The sequence below is a fragment of the Pipra filicauda genome, unplaced genomic scaffold, assembly GCF_003945595.2.
Source record: "Pipra filicauda isolate LSUMZ 115617 unplaced genomic scaffold, ASM394559v2 scaffold110_size2237424_pilon, whole genome shotgun sequence".
Lineage (NCBI taxonomy): Eukaryota > Metazoa > Chordata > Aves > Passeriformes > Pipridae > Pipra > Pipra filicauda.
In genome coordinates, this window is record NW_024103552.1 from 1,414,229 (window position 1) to 1,435,037 (window position 20,809).

Sequence of the window (20,809 nt, forward strand, 5' to 3'; positions counted from 1 at the left end):
ACACAGTACACAGTAATCAAACCTTAATGGATGCAGAATTCATTATGATATTCATTGCTTCTGCGCCTCTGACCCTCCCTGAGGCCCCTGTGGTTCTCTCAGAGCGGAGCAGGGGTGGATTGTAAACTATGGATCTTACCAGTCCGGGGCAGAGTCCATGGAAGTTGGTTTAACCAGGAAGACTTTCATGGTCTTCCATCTCCCAAGGCTGGCATCCCTTTTATTCATACCCTGTGTATTTTGGGAAGAGTTAAACTGAAAAGAACTACAGTAAATGTGCTGCTTCAATTTCATATTTGCAAGTGAAATCCCTTAGATTTGCCTTCAAAAATTAAAGTAGTCCTAAGCTAGAGGGATACATAAAATTTAGGCTAGTACTTGCAAAAGTGGTATCTGATTGGCTCTTGGGGATTTTGTGGGGGTTTATGTGGAGTTTAGTTTTTTGGGTTGGTTTTTTGGGGGGATTGGGGTGTTTTTCAGGTCTGTTTAGGGGGGTATTTGGGTGTGGTTTTCTTCTTTTTTTTTTTTTTTTTTTTTTTTTTTTTTTTTGGTGTGTGTTGTTTGGTTGTGGGTTCTTTGTTTGTTTTTTTAAAGTCCATTCTCTAAAATCCATCCCTTTGGAATACCATAAATTTACCTCACTGAATTCAGGTGAAACAAGGAATATCTATACTTTAGTATTTTGAATATTTCTATGCAGTTGAAATTTAAAGAATTAGATTGTTTAGTTATGTGATTTCTGTAGACTTCAAAGTAAAGTGACCAGGAATTGATGAGAGATGCCTTAGAAGGCCTGCAAAAATCAGCCAGCCATATAAAAATGCAGTCACCAGAAGGAAGTTGCTGAGCTTCGTGCTTATGCCATGTTTCCTGAGGGAGAAATTTCAACATGCTAACACAGAATAGCTGGGCAATTCCTTTTGCCATTTGTTTTTCTATAGAGGAAGGACCAGAATTTCAGCAAGCCCAGAACCTATGACAAGTGAATCAGTATGAGGGGATAATTCTTAATCTTCTGTTTACATCCCATTATCTGTTTTAGAATTTAGGCTTGTTAAAATCCCAGATGAGGAAGAAGGATTACTGTGGTGTTGCTGGGCTGGTTTAGTTGTAGTTATGGGAATGTGATAGTATTTGAAAATTACTTTCATATCGGATTGCTGCTTATTTTTTTTAAAGATATCCTTATTTCTTTGCATGGTTTTGCATGGTTTACTGCTACATAACTAATCCTAATCCCTATTGTCTGTATTTTTGTTCTGTAATCTTATTTTCTACTGTAAATGAATTCATTTCTTGTGCAGTTTATCCTGATAACCTTGGATCCACAAAAGTATCCATTTCTTGAAACCTGCTGCCAAACAATTACGCTGCTTTCTTATTACATGATAATCTTTCTGTTAATTTGGAAAATAAAGCAAGTGGTCTAAGCTGTACATTTATAAGCCCATCTCTAACAGCAGGCAAAGGTGGTGGAATGTACCTGTGCCGCCTGTGCTGGAGCTGTTGTAGTTGATGGTGACCTGCAGCAGCTGCCCACGCTCCTCCACAGTCCAGGAGCTGTACAGTGTGGGCCAGGGAGCTCTCACCCCCCCTGCACGTGTTTGTCCTGGAGCTAGCACGTGCATACGCTGCTGTGCTGGGATCTAACCAGGCTCTGGAAGAAAGACGGTTCACAGGCTGTACGTGCGGGGTCTCGGAATGTAACTGGGAATATGCAGTCCCCTTTGAGAAAGTGGTGCCAGAGCTGTGGGAATGCCCCTATTCCCAGACCATGATTTATGGAATGCATACTAGGGATTTTCAGCTAAAAATTGAAATAACTGCCTGATGTATGAAACTACTGAGTCAGGAGCCTGGTGATCCTGCTAGCTTTTGCAGGACTGACGGCATTAAAAATATTAAAAAACAAACAACCTCCAAATAACCCTGCAAAATAATCACCAACCAAAAAAAACCCCACCCACAAGCACAAACAATCAAGAAAAAAAAAGAAACTCCACAAAATCCCACAGAAACAAGTAGTTATCAATTTGGAATGCAGTGTTCCTGAGAATGTATAAACACAAAACATAAATAATAATTTAAGTAAGATCTGGTTTGCCTCTTATTATTAACAATACAAGTTTCTTCAGCTGAGCAAAGGTGAAAGATTAAAATAAGACACATTCCATTTCTGAAGCATGTTTGTGCTTGATGTGATGGGAACTAGCTTGAAGAATATTCTTTAATAAAAAAAAAAAAAAGAAGAAAGAAAAAAATTATTTTAAAGCTGCCAGGAACTTTGTATGCAGGTGGCTATCAATTGAGTAAGTGTCAGGTATTTAAGTGAAAACGTGCTAGCTTATCCATATGGAGTTTTTTAGGAGTAGTTTTATTTTTTTTATCTGATTATACTATCAAGCTTCATGCTTTGTTTTGCCTTGTACTCTTCTTAAGTACATGGTATTTGGTGCCAGGCAGTCTATGATCACAGCTCACTTTTTGTGAAATTTAACTAGAATTGCTGTGTTCAATGCATTCATGAACATGTAGTGTCTATTTTTATGTAGGAGTAATGTCTTACATGCTTGATATATTCTCTAAAGGAGTTTTTCTCCTTTCCGTGGTGGTTGCTGTTGACTGTTTACTACAAATGTACATAAAAAAAACATATGTTGACTTACAAGGACAAAAGTACAGAGTCAAAATGATGCTTTTTATTATTTTAGTTAGTAGCAGCCATATCTGCTTGTGAAGCCAGCAAGAGAGAGATTTTCCTATAAGTACAGCAGGACTTTGTATCAGTTTAGGGAGATCTACAGGAGTCATCTCAGGAGTTTGGTAAATGTCTTCAGGTTGTCTTCTAAAGCACCAGGCTCATGCTGACACTGGTGCTTTAGAATCTAGATGAACAGTCATAGGAATAATGAATGGAGAGTTTTCTGACTCTTCCGTGCCAAAATTTCCTTTCTAGTTCTTCCTTCTTGAGTGGATGTACAAGGCCACTTCACATTTTGAGTATAGAAGGGATTCTAGTTTGGGTGTGTGGGAGTTTTATGGTAAGAAGTAATATATTACTTTTAGGGCATACATATTGAAAGGTTAAACTGAGCCATGTTCAGTCAGAGCTCTGCTGTTGACAGTAGCTGAGACTTCTGATTTTGAAATTTTCGAAGCAGTCACCTGAAATTAGTTGAATCCTTTAAATTGACACATATGTCGTGATGATGTGGTACAGGGAATCTAAATACAATTAGACTACACTTCAGACTTTGCTTTGTGAAAAGCCATCTGCCTTACAGGAGAGTACTGTGATAACAAACTGCATGGTCCTGGACCATGTGCTGTGCTGGATGACAATGAGTGAAAACCTCCCTTTCCCCACTGCCTTTGTTTTGCCAGTTCAGGTTGTGAATAATCTTAGCCTGTTGTTTTAGTAACACATTTTGACCTCAGTGTTACATGTTGCATAGCATGAAGTAAAACTGAACGAAGTTGTGAAGTACTTACCAGTAAAAAGTGTCATTACTTCAGGAATAAGAATTTTGATAAAGTGATACTTTTGCACGATGATGAGAAGATGTGATGCCAAGTTTTTGGAGGCTTTTCCAAGAGAGGTTTTGAATGCTTCTGAGTTCATCCAGGGGCAGTTAATTAAACACAGGTCAGAACCTCAGTAGTAACACTAAAGCAACATTCAGCGTGGGCTGGAGGTGTCATCTGAAACTTTTTCTCCAAAGATGGTCTTTCTTCCTTTTCAAGGGTGTGAAGGCTTTTTAGAAATACAATTGATGAGTAAGATTGTGCCTTAAAATTCATTGTTGTATAACAGCAGCATTTGAGTAGGTCCCCATCTACATCCACTATTGGGCCTAATTCACATTCTTTTTATAAATGTGAGAAGATCGAATTTATAGAGAGAATGAAAGAATCCATGGTACTAGATTCTTGTTCTGTTGCTTTTATTCCCTTTTCATTTTTCTCATAATATTTTTAGTTTGTATTAGGAAGAGATATAAGAACATAAAAAATTATTGCAACAGTTTATATTGTGGGATGGTGTTATAGAAAGGTTTTTCAAAAGCATGTATTGTATAGCCCACTGATAATGACTGATGATCCTAACAAAACATTTACTGTGGGCACTTGGCATTTAAAAAAATATTGTGAAGTAAGAAAAACTTTTAAAATTCTATTTTCTAATTCTACTATTCCCAAACCCACAAGAAATAACTAGTACAAAAGCTTTGCTTGCTGGCATTAAATTTTCACTTACAGCTTGTTGGGTTTTCAGATGTCGTGCTGTTTTTTGGTCTTGTTATTTCACTATCAAATATACCATGGATCCTAAAATGTGCTGAGGATACACCATCTCTAAGTTTCTTCTAAAGTGCTGTGAGTACCAGGAAGAGAAAAACTGCAGTATTGGTTGACTCCAAACCTGCAGAATCCCCCACTGTTGTATTTAATTTTGTTTACAGTTCTGCAGGCAGACTGAATTTGAAGGAAACTAGTAATCCTGTTGCCAGAGCTTTGGGGGAAATATTTTATAAGATTTAGTAGTTGTACTGTATAAAATCAATTTTATTCACTTTGTCATGAAAGCACAACCATCTTTCATAGATTTATATAATCTCCCCCCAACCTATACTCATTCAAAATGGGATACTCAGTCTTTACTACATGCTTTCTGCTAACATTTAATCGTGTTGGTGTTTCCAATTTGTAATTACCTTGTAAAAAGATTATTTTTGTGCCATCTAGCTGCATATTATTTTTTGTCTGTTTCTCAAGGAAATTAGACTTATGTGATTGTGCAGGTGTCCGGATAACTTTTGAATTGTATTGTCCAAATTCAGCAAGGGTGAAGGCTTCAAAGGAGTTAATTTGCTCTAATTTTCAATACTGTCACCTCTAATTTGCCTCTGAGAAGAGAGATCCGGATTGACACCTATGCTCAGGTTGTAGCCTGAGGTCCATAGTCAGCTGTTGTCTTTGGCCTGCTGAAAGGTTGATCGTGGCCTCTGTAGCTTGGAACCAGGGACAGATGGGTGGCATACCCCAAGTTTATTCAGGAGATGGGAGCTGTGAAAAGAGAGAGGCATGGCAGAAGGGGGCACCAGCTCATTTCTGTTTCTCTTCATGTCTCAGTCCAGTGAGACCACCAGTGAGGTGGTAGCCAGAGAGCTGAGTCAATTAAAATATGTCTGACACCTCCTTGTCCTCCTCTCTCCTTTCTCTCAGCTCACCCTGCAGCTGCAGAATTGGTGGATCTCATGCAAGGAAATGGTCAGGAGCCTGAGGGTTTCAGACAGCAGGACTGACCCTTCAGGCTACCTCCTGTCATTAAGTTAGATTCGGTGTAGAATGAAGCTACTTCCTTAGTCTCTGTCGTTTTTTATGCTGCTCCCAAGATTCTTGTCTTTGGTTAAGTTGCATCTCACCTGAATGTTTTTATGCAACAATTCCCTTATTTACGTAATGGTTTCCATATGTCTGCTGAATCAAATCTAAATATACCATCTTTGGTTTGAGCTCCATTTTAATCCCATCTGCTTTTTTGTCCTTTGAAACAAGAGAGATGTGAGAAGGTGGTGTTTCTCCTGATTATGCTGTCAATACAAGGCAGCGGATAACATCCAAAATGGAGTTTTACTAGAGAGAGGTTCAATTTTGACTTGTTAATTGTTTAAAAAAAGAGCTGTAAATGCACTATTTCTTCTACTGAACACAAAACTTTGCTTTGGACTGGCCTGTGTATTGATTGTAGCTTTGATATAGAGATATCTGTATAACATTTATTTTTATTTTAGGAAGAATAAATGCATTAAAGATGTTTTGCTCATAGGTAGGAATGTCATATTATCCAGCCCATATGACTTCCATGTTAAACAAAATTCAGGCTTCAGGATGTTTCCTCTGAAAGGTCGTTGGAAAGGTGAGGAGCAGAGATGAAATGATATCATCTCATGTTTTCATTTATTATACAGTGCAGTAGTGGGTTGACCTACAGGAAAATAGATCCCTACATTTGAATTCCTTCATAACTTCCTAAGTCAATTGTTAGTTCCTTCTGCTGGAGGGAGTTGTAGAAAACCGTGTAGAACTGGCAGCAATTTAGCTATTACTGTATTCAGGTTTTGAGGGCTTTTGACTATTTATATTGTGTGACACTGCAGCAATATTGTTATAAGCAAGAGATTTAAAAAAAAAGCAAAAAAGCAAAACAAGTCTCTGACATAATCTCTGCTGAATTTTTATCTAATGTGTTTTAGTTTTCGTAGAGGTTTTGATTAATCTGCCTGTAATCTCTGTTGGAGAACATTGGCACTATGCCATATAGCTACGTTTTTGATTTCCCAACATTAACTACCCTTTTCTGTTTCTCCATCTTTTCATAATTCTGTCCATGAGGTTTTCTGTGCCTAAAATTTTCCTTAAGGCTAGTACTGACACAACTTGTTCTATTCTTATCTGTTTCTATGGCATTTCATCCTTTATTGCTTGGTATTTTCTTACACAATTTTCTATGGTTGTTATGGCAACATTAAATAGCAAATTTGTCAATTTTCAAATTATATTGCTTCCAAAATTTTACATTATGATGCTAAGAAAGAGGTGAAATATTTTCAGCATAATTAAGCAAATTAATGTGATTAATTTAAATGGCCTTGTAATTTTGCAATGTTGCTGCTTCTTTCCAACTTACTGTGCACTGTGATGCTGCTTAGGAGAGGATAAATAGAATACATTTGTTGAAGTAGGAGAAATTGTTAAATTACGGAAAATACTCCTTTACTGTTATTATTCTGATGGCCAGGATCTGGTAAACGTGACTGGCATTCTAGCAACATCATCATCAACCACGTTAGTAGGCATTTAATTCATAATTACTAGGATTCCCTGTGCAATACGGACCATCAGATGGCATAAATACAAACTCCCAGAATTGAAGAGGTTTGGAGATAATGATGGCAAAACCCAGCAGAATTTTCTCTAAGATTGTATTTAAATCAATAAGAGATACTGAGGAAAGAGGAAAGTGGTCTGAGATTGAAATGGATGAGGACTGCAAGAATGCAATACCTCTGTGAATGAGAGTACCAAGTCAGAATCACTAATGAAAATGGAAGCAAAGTTACGTACATTACAAAATTAAGTGATGGCCCAGTCCCACAAGTTTTTTTGTATGCAACATTATATTACTACTTTAAAATACCTCTTCATAATTGGGAATGTAAAATATTTTGAAGTCATTGATTGCATTCATCGTGCCTTTCAGTGGAGCCTTTGGTGAATTTGACATTCATTGTAACAAAATAATTTGCTTACATTACTTTTTGTTTTCTCTAACGTGTTTGATTTTACAGCATTGTGAATTCTGATGGCTTATACAACATTTGTAATTTCAACTTTGTGCATATATGTGTGTATGAGATGAAGTAGTAATATTAAAATAAAAACCTTAGCTTTTCAGTGTTGTCAAAAAAACCAACAAAACATTACTTTCTACATGTCTATAGTATTCTTAAATTGCTAGTGTAACTTCTGTGATGATAGGAAGCTGGGACATCTAGTCTTTGATTACACTCTGATATCAGACCATAAGAATGCAAGGTCTCCAGCTGTGTCAGCAGCAGTGCAGTTCTCAAAGACATTAAGCAGAAAAAGTAGTCTGTTTTTTTCCTCATCCAAACCTGAGCTGGCAGTTTGTTTATTCTAGGGGAAAGAATTGGCTAGTTGGTCCCCTACTCAATATTTGTGGTAGTTCAACAAGGCAGTTTGTTTTCAAAGCTGTGACAGCATTTCAGAAGATGGTGGCTTAAATCCAAAAGCCACTTCTCTGTCACCAGTAGAGTCTACCTGGAAAATCGTTTGAGTTTGCAAATGAAAATATATCTCTCTGTTTGGGGTGAAAAGGAGAGAGGAGACTAGTACTGGGGACTCTTTAAATTATTGCATTTTTGAGGTTCTTGGGGTTTGTTGCTGAATGTTATTACTGAGTTTTAAACTATTTGACATGGTGCTGTTTTCTGGTTGTGACAGGATGTAGATGTTTTAGAGATGCTCATGATTCCTCCTCTCGCTGGTCCTGTATCCTTCTGCCATAAGGTGAATTTCATCTGCATCAATTCAGGAATGTGGGCTGTATATTTATGTCTTTCTGAGAGTAGTTTTTCTTTGACAGTGAATTTTAGTGCCCACATCAAGACTTGAGCAATAACTGGATCAAGAAGTAATCCATGTGTGTTGTTAAATTAATATTTAAAGTCCAGGACAGATATGCAGTCTTTTTGACACCAAACCTATGTTTTCCCGCATCTCTTTATGCTCATGCATATCCATCGGATCTGTAAGTCATGAGGGAGTTATTCACACGCTCTCTATTCTTACAAACTGAATAATGACAATACGTGACTGCTCCTATTAATTTGTGCTTTGTCTCTCTTGAGTGTTATGTCTTTGAGTGCGGGATACCATTCAAACTGCGGAATTCTGTAAGCAGAAACCCCGGTGATGTATTCTAAAAAAACTGGGAGAGCATTTAATAACCTCACCATTTATATTTTAATTTTTACTTTGGAAAAGCACTGCTATGAAGATGGTCAAAGCAAGGGAACTGCTTTTACAAGGCACTGTAAATTGAAATAAATTTTTCTTTGGCTTTTAATTATTTCTGAAAGTGCTGTTGTGAAACACATAATTTTATTTACAGCTGAGCCTGTGAAGTATATAGCAGCTGACTGCATTGAGCATGGGTTTTGTTTGAGTTCTGACACCTTGCATTTGAGGAATGCATTTGTCTGGCTCACATTTTCCTTATGTGGTCTAGGAATGTGCTGGATGAGAGCTCACATTATTGCCTGCCCTGGTAGTTAAGGTTGGAAATAATATAGATGAGGCCCTTGGTTCTACTTCAGTTTCCAAGTCATGAACAGAAAATCAATTTTAAAACCTGGATTAAATTCCCAACAGTTTTTCTGGAGAGGGATTTAGATTTGAAGTTACAGACACTTGAACATTACCGATGTTCTGCACTTGAACACTGAACTTAAGCAATGGTCAAGTACAGTGTGTGTAGCCTTTTCATTGTTGATATACTATGCAATGGATAAGATTTTATGATTATTTTCCTTTTCTTTACGGATTTTTAAGTCTAGAAAATTGAAGTATAACTGAACCCTAGATAATGATTCAAGAGATGAATTGGAAAACCAGCAGAGAGGCCAGAAAGATTCCACCGAGACTTTGGTCACATCGTAAGGGTTTGCAGAGCTCGGAGCACTCCTGAGCTGTGGGCTGTGTAACTGGCATCGGGTGGAGAAGGGGAATAGTGAGCACTCTAAATTTGGATGGGGATTAATTAACAGCATTGGCACAAGAGCTTGTCCAGTACCTGTTTGCATTGGGTAGTAAATCAAAACTGTATCTGCAGATTATGATCTGAAAAACCTAATTAAGTAACCTAGTGTTGTTCTGTCCTCTGTGAGAAAACAAATAAATCAAATGCTGTATTCCTTTCTGGGGGGTAATACTGTGAACGTGAGAAAGAACTGTGCCAATATTTGTCTTGATTGCACTAATGTTTGAGTCATAGACAAAATGTTTGATAATAAAATATTTCTTTGTCAAATGATTTTGGCAGTTCTGGACTCAGTAAGTGAATATGCCACGGAATCATTGAATCTTTTTCAATCAATAAATGTAGTTTCTAAATTAATACAGAGTGAGCATCACACTTTTCACAAGGTAGATTGTATTTTAGAGACTAGATTTAGAGTATGGTTAAGTGTGCTGTTCAGTGTTGAGATACCTTGGATTTCTTGTTTGTTAAGATGAGAGAGGTCAATTTTTTAAATTTAGTGTTGCCTTTAGTTGTATGTTGGCACATGGAATTCTTGATTAATGTGTTTTGACATGACAGATTCAGTGATTATCTTGTTCTGTATTTTCAGGATATTTCTTAGTATATCATTTGTAGTGAGAGTGGTCTACTATGTGTTTGTAAAGGAAAGGATACTTTATATTATTTAAAAGCTGCTAGCTAAGTGGTGTTATTTGATAGATTGTCCCTTTTGGTGTTTGTTCATTTATTTTAGTTCTAATTTAGCAAGACAGTGGCTGTCTACCAGATTTAGCCTGTCATACAGTGGATTTCATGAGGTTCATTAAATCTTATTTGATAGTCAGTGTTTATTTACGATGTGTTTCCCAAATGTGGGGCTGGTGCATTATGACAAAAGAAAAACTAAATCCACTTTAATGAACCAGCTGAAACTCGGCAGTATGTGTCTGATTAGTATGATTTCTTGATAAGACTTCAATAGAAGGCAGCATTAGGAAGAGTTAATAAGCTATTGTTTAAGGTGTAAAGAGATTTTTAAAAATCTTTTCAGTTCTTGAGCACAATAAAATAGAGTTTCCTGAACAATTTTTATCAGTTTTCATAACACTAAAGCTGCCATAAGCAAATGAAATCTCCAGTCCCAGTGGCTGGTGAGCTGCTGAATGCCATGCAGGAGTGGAACAGTACTCTGGTGTTGTCTGGGGACACTGTGGGCTGTGCTGCTGCTATCGGGAGCCCAATCTTTTAGCAAGCTGAATTCTTCCAGTGCTTAGGAAAACGGTGAAACACATCAAACTAAACAGGTAGTCAAGCAGTTCTGTGGGGGGTAAAAAGATCTCAGGAAAATTATCGAGCAAGTAATAAAGAATTTTTGAGGAACTACAGGCTGAGACACATTCTTTAAAAGCCAACAGTGCTTCTCTTAAATTTTTAAAGTTGTACAGAAAAGAAAATTTGGTGCTGATCGACTCAGTCTGGGGGATTGATTTCTTCCCTCCCAGTTCACTGCAGGTCTCTGTGCAGCATCCATGGGCGGTGTGTTGGTGCTTAAGCAAGCTCAGGTGGACTTGGCTGTCATCAACCCCCAATCCCTATTGCAGCGTGGTAACCTGCAGGCCTTTCCTGAGGCAGGGATCTCTTCTTCTTCCTGCCACGACTAAGAGCTTAGTTAAATCTCTCAGCTTAGCCCAGCCTTTATTCAGTTGCTGCAAGTTCAGATTCTACAATTTTTTTGCAGGGCTCTTACAACTGATGTCTCAGTTTTCCTGGCAGTTTTTTGCTGCTCTTGCTGTATTTTCCTCCTTCTCCCAGTGATTAATAAACCTGGCATTTATTGCCTATAAATTGCCCTGAGTTTCTGGATTATAGGATTTTTTCTGTCTGTCTTGTATCAAAAGTGGTCGAAACCCATCCTCTCTTGTACGTGTATCATTTTTCCATTTATTAAAGATGATCTGTTATTTTTTTAGGTCCTTTCTGAATTGGCTGTTTTAAACTGAAGTGAATTTTCTTCCTTATAAAGAATATAACTTTCTCAGCAAATAAAATATAAATTTGCATGTACATTTTGAGTCTGGGAGGTGCAACTCTCTTCCAACAGCCTTTCCCTGCTAGGAACATGTAGTTTTGTTGTTTTAGTTTGAGTGTCAACATTTTATGCTTCTAAGAAAATTGAGATTCACTTGCATTGTCCCTCACTAGGACACTAAGGTTTGAGGTTTAAAATTCTTTTAGCCTCTTGCATTGCTCTTCAGGTTAAATGCTTTTCTGGATCTGGTTTTCACTTCAAGGTTATTGCTGTGCATGCATCTTCCTGTGTCATAGCTCATTATTAAATGAGTTTCCATTTTTCTTCGTACTTTAAAAATAATCTTAAATGGAACTATTGAGAAAAAATAACTTTAAGTTGCATCACTATGCACTTAAAGAATTTGTAGATTTTAATACAGCTTTTTTTTTAACCTCAGGGTTTCTATTTCATGTTACTTATGTCTTTAACTTTACTTTTCATTATAGATTTGCACTTACGAAATATTTTAGCAAAACTAGGAGCATCTTTCATTTTTTATTTTATCATCAGGATGTTTGGGTGTCCTAACAACCTTTTTATATTTTAAAATGTTTCTCATCCCTAATAGCTTATATCATTGTTCTTAATACAGCTTGCATTTTTAAGTAGGTTAATAGAATTTTACAAAAATGTAATACTGTTATTTTCTGAGTATTTTAAGTAATTTAAAAATTATCTTCTCATGGATAGGGAGGCAGTGCCTTAATTTGAGAAAACTTTTGGATATGAAGGTAATAAGATTTGGGTTTTTGTAGTTGAATGATAACTATGGTTGCTGAAATGTGATGTGGTGAATTCAGGGGCACTGTAATGTACCTGCTGAAAGCTGAGTAGAGTATGAAAGACAATTTAAAAGGACTTGCCCTAGAGAGCTGCAGACTAATAAAGATAAAATGCTGACTTTTTGATTCTACTTACTTACTACACTAAGAGCTCTAACTAAAGAATTAATTTTCCTTTAAAAGCTCTATAGCTTTGGTAATATTTGAAAAGATGTTTTGGGGATTGTTTTGTTTGTTTTTTCTTCCCATGCTTTTTTTTCTCCAAAAGCAGAAAGGGCTGGGGGGGAAATCCTGTATATTTTTAGATCAGGTGTGGTAGCTATTTTGCCATCAGCACTGTGTGGGTATATTTGCAATGAAATTTAAACATCTTGTTGAGTATCCAGATGGAGTGTTTTTCCTAAGTTTTAGCTTATTTACTCTAGTGGGAGCCCCAGTAAATATTTATAGTATTCTTCAGGACAAACTGTACCGTTAAGCTTGACATTCCTGGTATAGAAGATCACAGTATATGAAAAACCACCAAGATCTTCTCTAAGGAATTTCAAACTGTCAATTTTTGCCTGTGATGCTCTAAAAGTGATTTTTAAAAATGTTTGTGATGGATGATGCAATTCTAAAGAGAAAGCAATAGCAAATTAAAGTGTCATGCTGCAGAAGACTCAGGCATGTAGTGTAACAATATACACTGTGTAAATGATATAGGAAAGAGAGAATGGTAGGATTTTTTACTTCTGTACACTTAAATTTATTTTTTACATTTACAGTCAGATACTAAAGAACCGATCTCAAAGGTGCTTATTAATGGATGTTTATAGGCTGCCAGGTTTTTGAGAGACATTGCTTCAGTTTATTTCCCCATTTCAGACTCTTCTGTGTTGCTTTATTTATTTTAGTGAAAATTATGTACCTGACAGCTACATGAGAACCAGTTGCTGTAGTAGGTAGAAACAATGTGAAATATGTTTGAACTGCTTAGAATCTGATGCAGCTTTAATGCACACTACCTTATTGGTTTTGTCAGGAACTGGGTAAAATTGCAACAGGCAAACGTGGACATTGTTGCTAATTTTACATTGCTTTTCATGATAAGCTATGCTTTTTCTTAGACTTCAGTTCCCATAGTCAGGAAACCTCATTAAAATTTTTGACTACTAAATTTTTTTTCCTGTGAGCTTTTTTAGCCTTTTTTAATTGCAGAAATACTTAGATTCTAGCTGCCTCCTGATGACTTAGAAATGAAAAGGGAAATAAAAAGACACCTCCCTTCACATAAAAACATCTTATTTTAAGAATCTATTTTTAAGGGTAATTTGATGACGGTAAAGTACTCAACTCATGATTTTTGAATTTTAGTATTAGCAGTATTTAATGTGTTCAAAGGAGAGTCCTGGGCAGTATTCAGAAAAGGTTTGCAAATTATAGTACGCACTAATGCTATAGAAAACTTGTTTTTTTTCCTCTTGGTTTCTATTGAAATGTCACTTTGTGTGAAGCTAAGCAAAGTCCTCTAGAGCTGAAAAATGTTGAGGGTAGTGACTAAGATTTAGCTTTGTGTTGCTAAAATTATGTTCGGTTTTAATGTTAGAGCAGAGAGAATTCTAGTAGTGAAAATAGGAATTAATCACGAAGAATTTATATACAGTTTTATCCCTAGAAAACATTTAAAATTACATGAACTTGTCCATCTTTTATTTTCTCTTAGTGCTATGTGCTTATTTTACCCCCCCCAAAATGCTTAAGATAACTGCAGTCCTGTGAGTGGACTTTGGCTTTTGAAAGTTAAGTTGTCAGTCCTTCTCTCCCATAAATTGCAAAAACAATTACAGTAAATGAGGTCATTTTTATATTTGTATGACTTTGTGAGTTGCAACAAGGATACTTGCTCTTCAGACAACCTGAAATAAATGCTCTCGCTCCATTCCCCATCCAGGTTTGTTTTCTTGTGACTGTAGTGACAGCAGGAGTGGGGATGGCAGCAAGTCAGAGCTCTGATGTGTGGCCAGTGGGTGTCCGAGACAGCTCATTATCACCTGACACTGCTTAGACAGGTCGGCAGGATTTGCTGTATAAGCAAACATGAAACAGTTTCCTCCTGTTGCTGCACGGGAGCAGCTGAACAGACAACAGTAACTGTGGAATATTTCCTTGTACACAAGCATGTGACAACTTCATTAGTGAGATTCACAGATTCTGGGTATGAACTCATAGTAGAGATGAACTGGTCAGAAAGGCCCACCTTGTACCTTTTAGACTCTGACTCAAGCCTAACTTTTTATACCAGAAAAAAAAAGAGTTTGAAGCCATCAGTAGAACTCATTCCACTAGAGAAAAGAAAACTCTGCTCAGCAGAGGGAAGTGAACAGTTGGAGAGAAAAGTTTCTCTTACCTGAGACCTCTAACACACAGCACAGTCCAAGATATGCACTGGTTAAATCTTAGAAAGTGCAATGGGCAACCCCCTTTTGCAATTGCCATTGTTGCAATTATTGTTGTTAGCCATTCTGTTGATAGTTCATATTGTAGGAATTACTAGCAGATGGGAAAATAGATGACTCAGAATATAGTATTAACAATCCATATTTTTTTAATCAAGCCTAATAAGGCTTGTTGCATCTGTAAGATTCATTTAAGCAGTTGCTAGGAAGAATTTGTTTTTTCAAGTAAATACAACAAACTTGATACAGATTATTTTTTGATTGACTATCTATTTTCTTAACAATTTAAACCTTGAAAATACATTTGTTTGTTTCTGTTGCACCACCTTAATAGCAGTGTTCCATAATTTAGTTTGATAGACTGGAGTCTTGCAATGGTAACTCATGCATTATGGAATTACTAATGAAATCTAATTTTATCATATTGAAAACATCATTGGCCTAGAGGTTTTATTTACCTCTGTTGCTGTCAAGGGTGGATTAAGATGATAGTGTGCTACATCCACCAAAACTTTGGCTTTCACCCCTTGAAAAGTTTGGATGGCTACAGGTATGTGCTGGCCAAGTGTGGCTAATGAGTTCCAGATGCCTTCATCTAAATCCATGGACCCCAAGCACCACTGAGTATCTCAGATACGTGTCCTTCCTCCTGACTCCTGTGCTGGACACATGTGGAAGCCAGGAGTCGGGATTTACATTGCACTCTTTAACTTCATGACTTCTGAGAGTCCATTTTTGGTTCTACATTATCTCCTTCCTTCTCAGCTTATTGCTACAGAATTCAGGTCTGTAGACAGGAACTCATATCTATTTTCCAAGTGCCTGTTTTAGCCAGAATTTTCATCAGTATGATTTGACTAGGGTTGTAAACAAAATATCTAAGGTGTGGTATTGGTCCTCCTGTAGGCAGAAGTAGTGTTGACTGCAAGTAACTATTTGGTTTGCTGAAAATACTACTCTAAATGAACCTGGTCACATGGGATGCAAGAAGTTAGACAAAAAGACAAAAAAAGTAAAACCTGTTGCACTTCCCTTGCAGAAGTTTGGTTCTGGGAGGTGACTGCATCAGTACTGTTTGAAGACGTGTAAAAAAAGCAATTAACCTGAAACCAGTATTGACCAGAGTAAGAATGTTTTCTGCATAGGTGTATTGTGTTTGTGTGGCCTGGTTTTGATAGCAGGGGGGCTTACAGGCGTAGCTTCTGTTGAGAAGCTGCTGGAAGCTTTCTCCATGTCTGGCAGAGCCAATGCCAGCTGGCTGTAGGGTGGACCTGCCGCTGGCCAGGCCAAGCCAAGCCAATCAGGAATGATAGTAATGCCTCTGTGGTAACATATTTATGAAGGAAAAAAAAATATTGCACAGCTGTAATTGCAGCCAGAGAAGAGCAGAGAATATGTGAGAGTGAGAATATGTGAGAGGAACAACTATGCAGACACCAAGGTCAGTGGAGAAGGAGGGAGAAGAGATGCTGGAGCTGAGGTTCCCCTGCAGCCCATGTAGGTCAGTGGGGGTGCAGAGATCCACCTGCAGCCTGTGGAGGAGACCATGCCAGAGTGGGTAGATGTCTGAGAGAGGGCTGTGAACCTATGGGAAACCAGTGCTGGAGCAGGTTTCCTGGTAGGACTTGTGGCCCTGTGGGGAACCCACACTGTAGCAGCCTGTGCCTGAAGGACTACACCCTGTGGAAGAGTGACCCACGTTGCAGCACTTCATGGAGAACTGTCTCCCATGGGAAGGACCCCACACTGGAGTAGAAGGACTGTTCTCCCTGAGCAGCAGCAGGAACAGTATGAACTGACCATAACCCCCATTCCCTGTCTTCCTGTGCCACTGGCAGGGAGGAGATAGAGCCCAGGAAGGAGAGAGGGGTGAGGGGAACGTGTTTGAAGATTTATTTTACTTCTCATTATCCTGCTCTGATTTTGTTAGTAATAAATTTAATTAATATCCCAAATTCAAGTCTGTTTTGCTTGTGACAGTATTTGGTGAGTGATCTCTCACAGACCTTATCTCAACTCATGAGCCTTTTTAATATTTTCTCTCTTCTGTCCAGTTGCAGAGAGAAGTGATGGAGTGGCTTTGGTGGGTGTCTGGCAGCCAGCCAGAGTCAACCTACTACAGTAGGAAATATTCTGACGCAGTGCTGATCTGCACTGTATTCAACCAACCTTGCATGATCATGCAGGATTGTCTTAACCCCCCAGACTGATTAGCAGTGGTTCCTGCCACCTTCATACAAGGGCAGTGCACTGTCTCTGGAGCACTTGTAGCTCTGACCTGTGCTCTAAACACAACCGGAACACTTCATGCCTGGAACTCCATCAGCTTTTGGATTTTTACTGTATCCCAACTTAATGATGACAGTCACAGTAAGAAAAGCTTGCTAATTATTCTTAATCTGTTCTGCTGCTTTTCGACTTTTATATGTAGCCTTTCCTGGAAAAGCCTCTAACCCTATTACAAATAAATTGGAAAGTAAGCAAGGAGGAGTTAAATGATTGGTGTCCCATTTGCTAAAAGTTTGAGATAATGTGCACCAGGTTTCCAGACTTTCTGGTCTCTTAAGTGTGTGGTAAGTTGCCTTTTCCAAAGATTATAAGTGAAAATTACAGTTCAGTTAGAAGGTTAGTTATGCTTTTATTCTGTGCTGTTTGTCCCAGCTCAGGTTTGTGCTGCTGAAAGATATTTCTGCCACTGTAAACTCGGGTTGATGAAGCTCCTTTCTGCATAGGTACCTTTTTTCCACTAGGATTTCCCTCTGGATCGGGGAGGGGAGAAGGTAGAGAGACAGAAGCTGCTGGCACTCAAGCTTGCAGCACCGGGAGCTTGTCCTGCAAGGATGACTGTTGGCTGGTCTCTTTGTAGGCAAAGTTGATTTCCTTTGCTCTAGCAAAGCACAGCAGAGAATTTCGAGGAGGCTTCTTTGAGTGCAACCATGTCCTGATAATCCGTCAGCTTCTAGAAGAAATTACTCAAAGTCATCTAGCTCTGGAGGTGGTTTTCTTCTTTGAAGTTTGGACCGTTCCTTTCCCAAACCCTTGTGATTATCTAGTGAAATAAAGGGCCCAAGTGAAGGCAAACATTTTTACCAGAAACCCCCATTCACTGAAGACCTCTGTCTTGGAAGTGGTCCGTGTTGACACTAATTGCTGTCTCTTGTGTGGTTGTAGGTGTTTGATCTCAGGACACAATTGATTCTGTTATTTAGAAAAGTGGCAGAAATTGAACTATGTGTCATTGTCAAACAGTTACTGATTGTTACAGTTCACAGCTTTGAAAAAGCTATTGAAATATAATTTAAAGCCTTTTTGAATTCCTGCATCTTGCACCACTGAATGCTCTCCTCTCCCTTCCCATTAATGCCAGTAGCCCCAGTAGTTACAACAAACTACATGGTGAATTATTTATGGCAGTTTAAATTCCAAACTGTTTGCAACTGAAAGTAAATGAATGCTGAGCTCTATCACATTAAAAATTTGAATTGAAATATTTATCGTGCAGGGGAATAAATTACCTTAGAGTAATTAAATATCTTGAGTTATATCTGCACATCTTGTTTGGTATATTTGCCTTTGCATTCAGTGTTTAGACTTTTGCAGGGTTTGCGAGGTAATATCTGTGGCACAGACATAAGTCAAGAAAAAATATTTTTAAATTTGCCAAGGAGATATATATGTGCACAAACACACACACATATCCTAGATTCAGTTGTGGCTGATTAAGTGGTTTTCTCATCTGATGTCAGATGAGACCTTCCTAACTCCTGTTTTCAGTTTCTTAATGCCCCTATTTTCTGCCACTTCCTTTCTTCAAATGTCCCGAGCATCAGCCGTTCATGCAGGTGAATACTGTGGCTCCCTGGGTCCCCTGGGTGACATGTCTGAGATGATTCTGAAAGATTCCTAGTCTCTGGCTTAAAAAATTAATTCTCTTTTTAATATCCATCCCAGCTGTCTGTGATCTTTAAAGAATAGTTAATTCTGTTTACTGGCTCTGTTTCTTGATTGAAATTTAAATAAAAACTCACCCACGACATTCTTCTCTGATAATTTATGAAAAAAATGTTTTCCAGTGCAGAATAATTATGTGATTACATCAGTTGGAGTCTATTCTATGCAGTTTGAGCTTGATGTCTATGCTGGTGACTGAGAGGGAATAAATGACTGTCCAGGCTGGTCCAGAGTGGGTTGGAGACTTCATCAGTGGCAGTTCTCACAAAACACGAGATTATTCAGTGCCTGCCTTAGTCCATTTGCTGGTCTGTGGAGCCCCGAATATGTTACTCGTGTCCCATGTGCTAAAAAAGTGGGTTTATTGCTCCTCTCATCTGTGTTGTGTTGGGATCTGTTAAACAGCGCAATCGGCACTGTCATTTCTTCTCATTTTACTTCAAATCTCTGACACTTCACTCCTCTAAAAGAGTATCTTCACTGAAAAGTGTGTCATGTGCCAGTTACATTTACCAATGGGCTAAAAATGAAATAGAATACTGCAATTTTTTAATCTTTTCTTTCTCTGAAAATGAAAAGGTCTTTTTCTGCAAAAGTCTAAGTGACTGAGGAATTCTTTTCCCCATCCTTTTTTCTGGATATCAGATGGGAGAAGTACAGTAAACTGGATGATATTTGATTCCTTGGGAGGCTACTCTTTCCTTCATAAGAAACAAAAGGTATCATTTGTCCTTGGGAGAGACCAAAAGAGGGCAAATGAAGTGTCCAAAGGAGAACAACAAAGATGGTGAAGGGCACTGATGGGAAACCGTATGAGGAGCAGCTGAGGGCACTTGGTCTGTTCAGTCTGGAGAAGAGGAGACTGAGAGGAGACCTCATTGCAGTTCCAACTTCCTTGGGAGGGGAAGAGGAGGGGCAGGACCTGAGAGAATGATCTGAAGTTGTGTCAGGGGAGGTTTAGGTTGGATATTAGAAAAAGGTTCTTCACCCAGAGGGTGTCTGGGCACTGGAACAGGCTCCCCAGCGAAGTGGTCACAGCACAAAGGGGCTGACAGAGTTCAAGATGTGTTTGGACAATGCTCTCAGGGACATGGTGTGACTCTTGGGCATGTCCTGTGCAGGACTAAGGATTGGACTCAGTGATCCTTGTGAGTCCCTTCTAACTCAGCAGATTCTGTGAGACCAACATTGCTGATGAGCTGTTGAACCCATCTGAGCTCTCTGAAGCTCATACGGGTCTCAGGATCTTTGGTCCCCTAAGATATTTTGACATTTGGGGTTTAATTTTCATCTTCATTAGGAATCTTATGGTTAAAATAATGTTGCATGAAAACGTGCATCTTTTCCGTGTGCTCTGATATGCCCCCTCTCTTTATTATCACTTTCAGTTATTTGTTTACTATGTACAATGTGGTCTGTTAGTAGGAGTCATAAAGCTGAGGTTTGGACTGTATGTAGCAATATGTGTTGCTAATTTATATGCCTCAATCACTGATAAAAATAAAGATCAAAAGTAATATTTCATTCCTCAGGGAAAACAGATCAGACTGTGTTGATGGAAGCCTGCCCTAGATTCATGAACGAAGTATTGACTCATTAGTAGTCAATTCAGAAAATTAATTTTTTTTACCCATGAGTTAGGTAGTGTGCTTGTTTGCAATGTAAGAATATTTGCAAACAAAACAAAGATTACTCCTTTCCTAGGAGGAAATTATTTGTGCTATTTGAAATTTGCTGATATTTTTCATACTCGGTGAAGAATAATTGGCACATAGGCAATTCTGACAAGAGAGAAACTCAGAAAGGCATTAAGCTACATCAGGAAAAAAAATACATAGACCAGACAAAGGAACACGTTTCAAATGTAGATTCGTCCCTGCAGTAGCAGGTGGAGCAGGAGTGCCTGACGTGCCCCAGTACCTGACAAGATTCCAACCTTTATTGGCAGCAGCCAGCAAGACAGCAAAGTGATTTACTTGTTATATGACCAGTCGTTTTTATTGAATGAAATGTAATGAACTGTTAAACATTGCGTAAAAATATTTTTAGAAAGAAAAGAATGGTCAAAGGTAACCTCCCCCATGAATTGAGGAAATTATTTCATGTATTATTTAAACGCTTTGCTAGCAATTTGCTTTGACTAGTTCTGGCAGCAGTCTGTTGAGTAAGGCAGGTGCCCTGTCATTCTTATCAGAAAGTACCTCTGAATATCTGTCAGACTATTACTTACAGTAGCTGT

At 38.2% G+C, this 20,809-nt stretch overlaps 1 protein-coding gene across 1 annotated transcript in view; it reads left to right on the top strand.

Annotated features, from left to right (window-relative positions):
* The window catches only part of STK3 (serine/threonine kinase 3), a 127,474-nt gene that overhangs the window by 99,546 nt on the left and 7,119 nt on the right, over window positions 1–20,809 (top strand). The gene's annotated exons all lie outside the window — the stretch shown is intronic.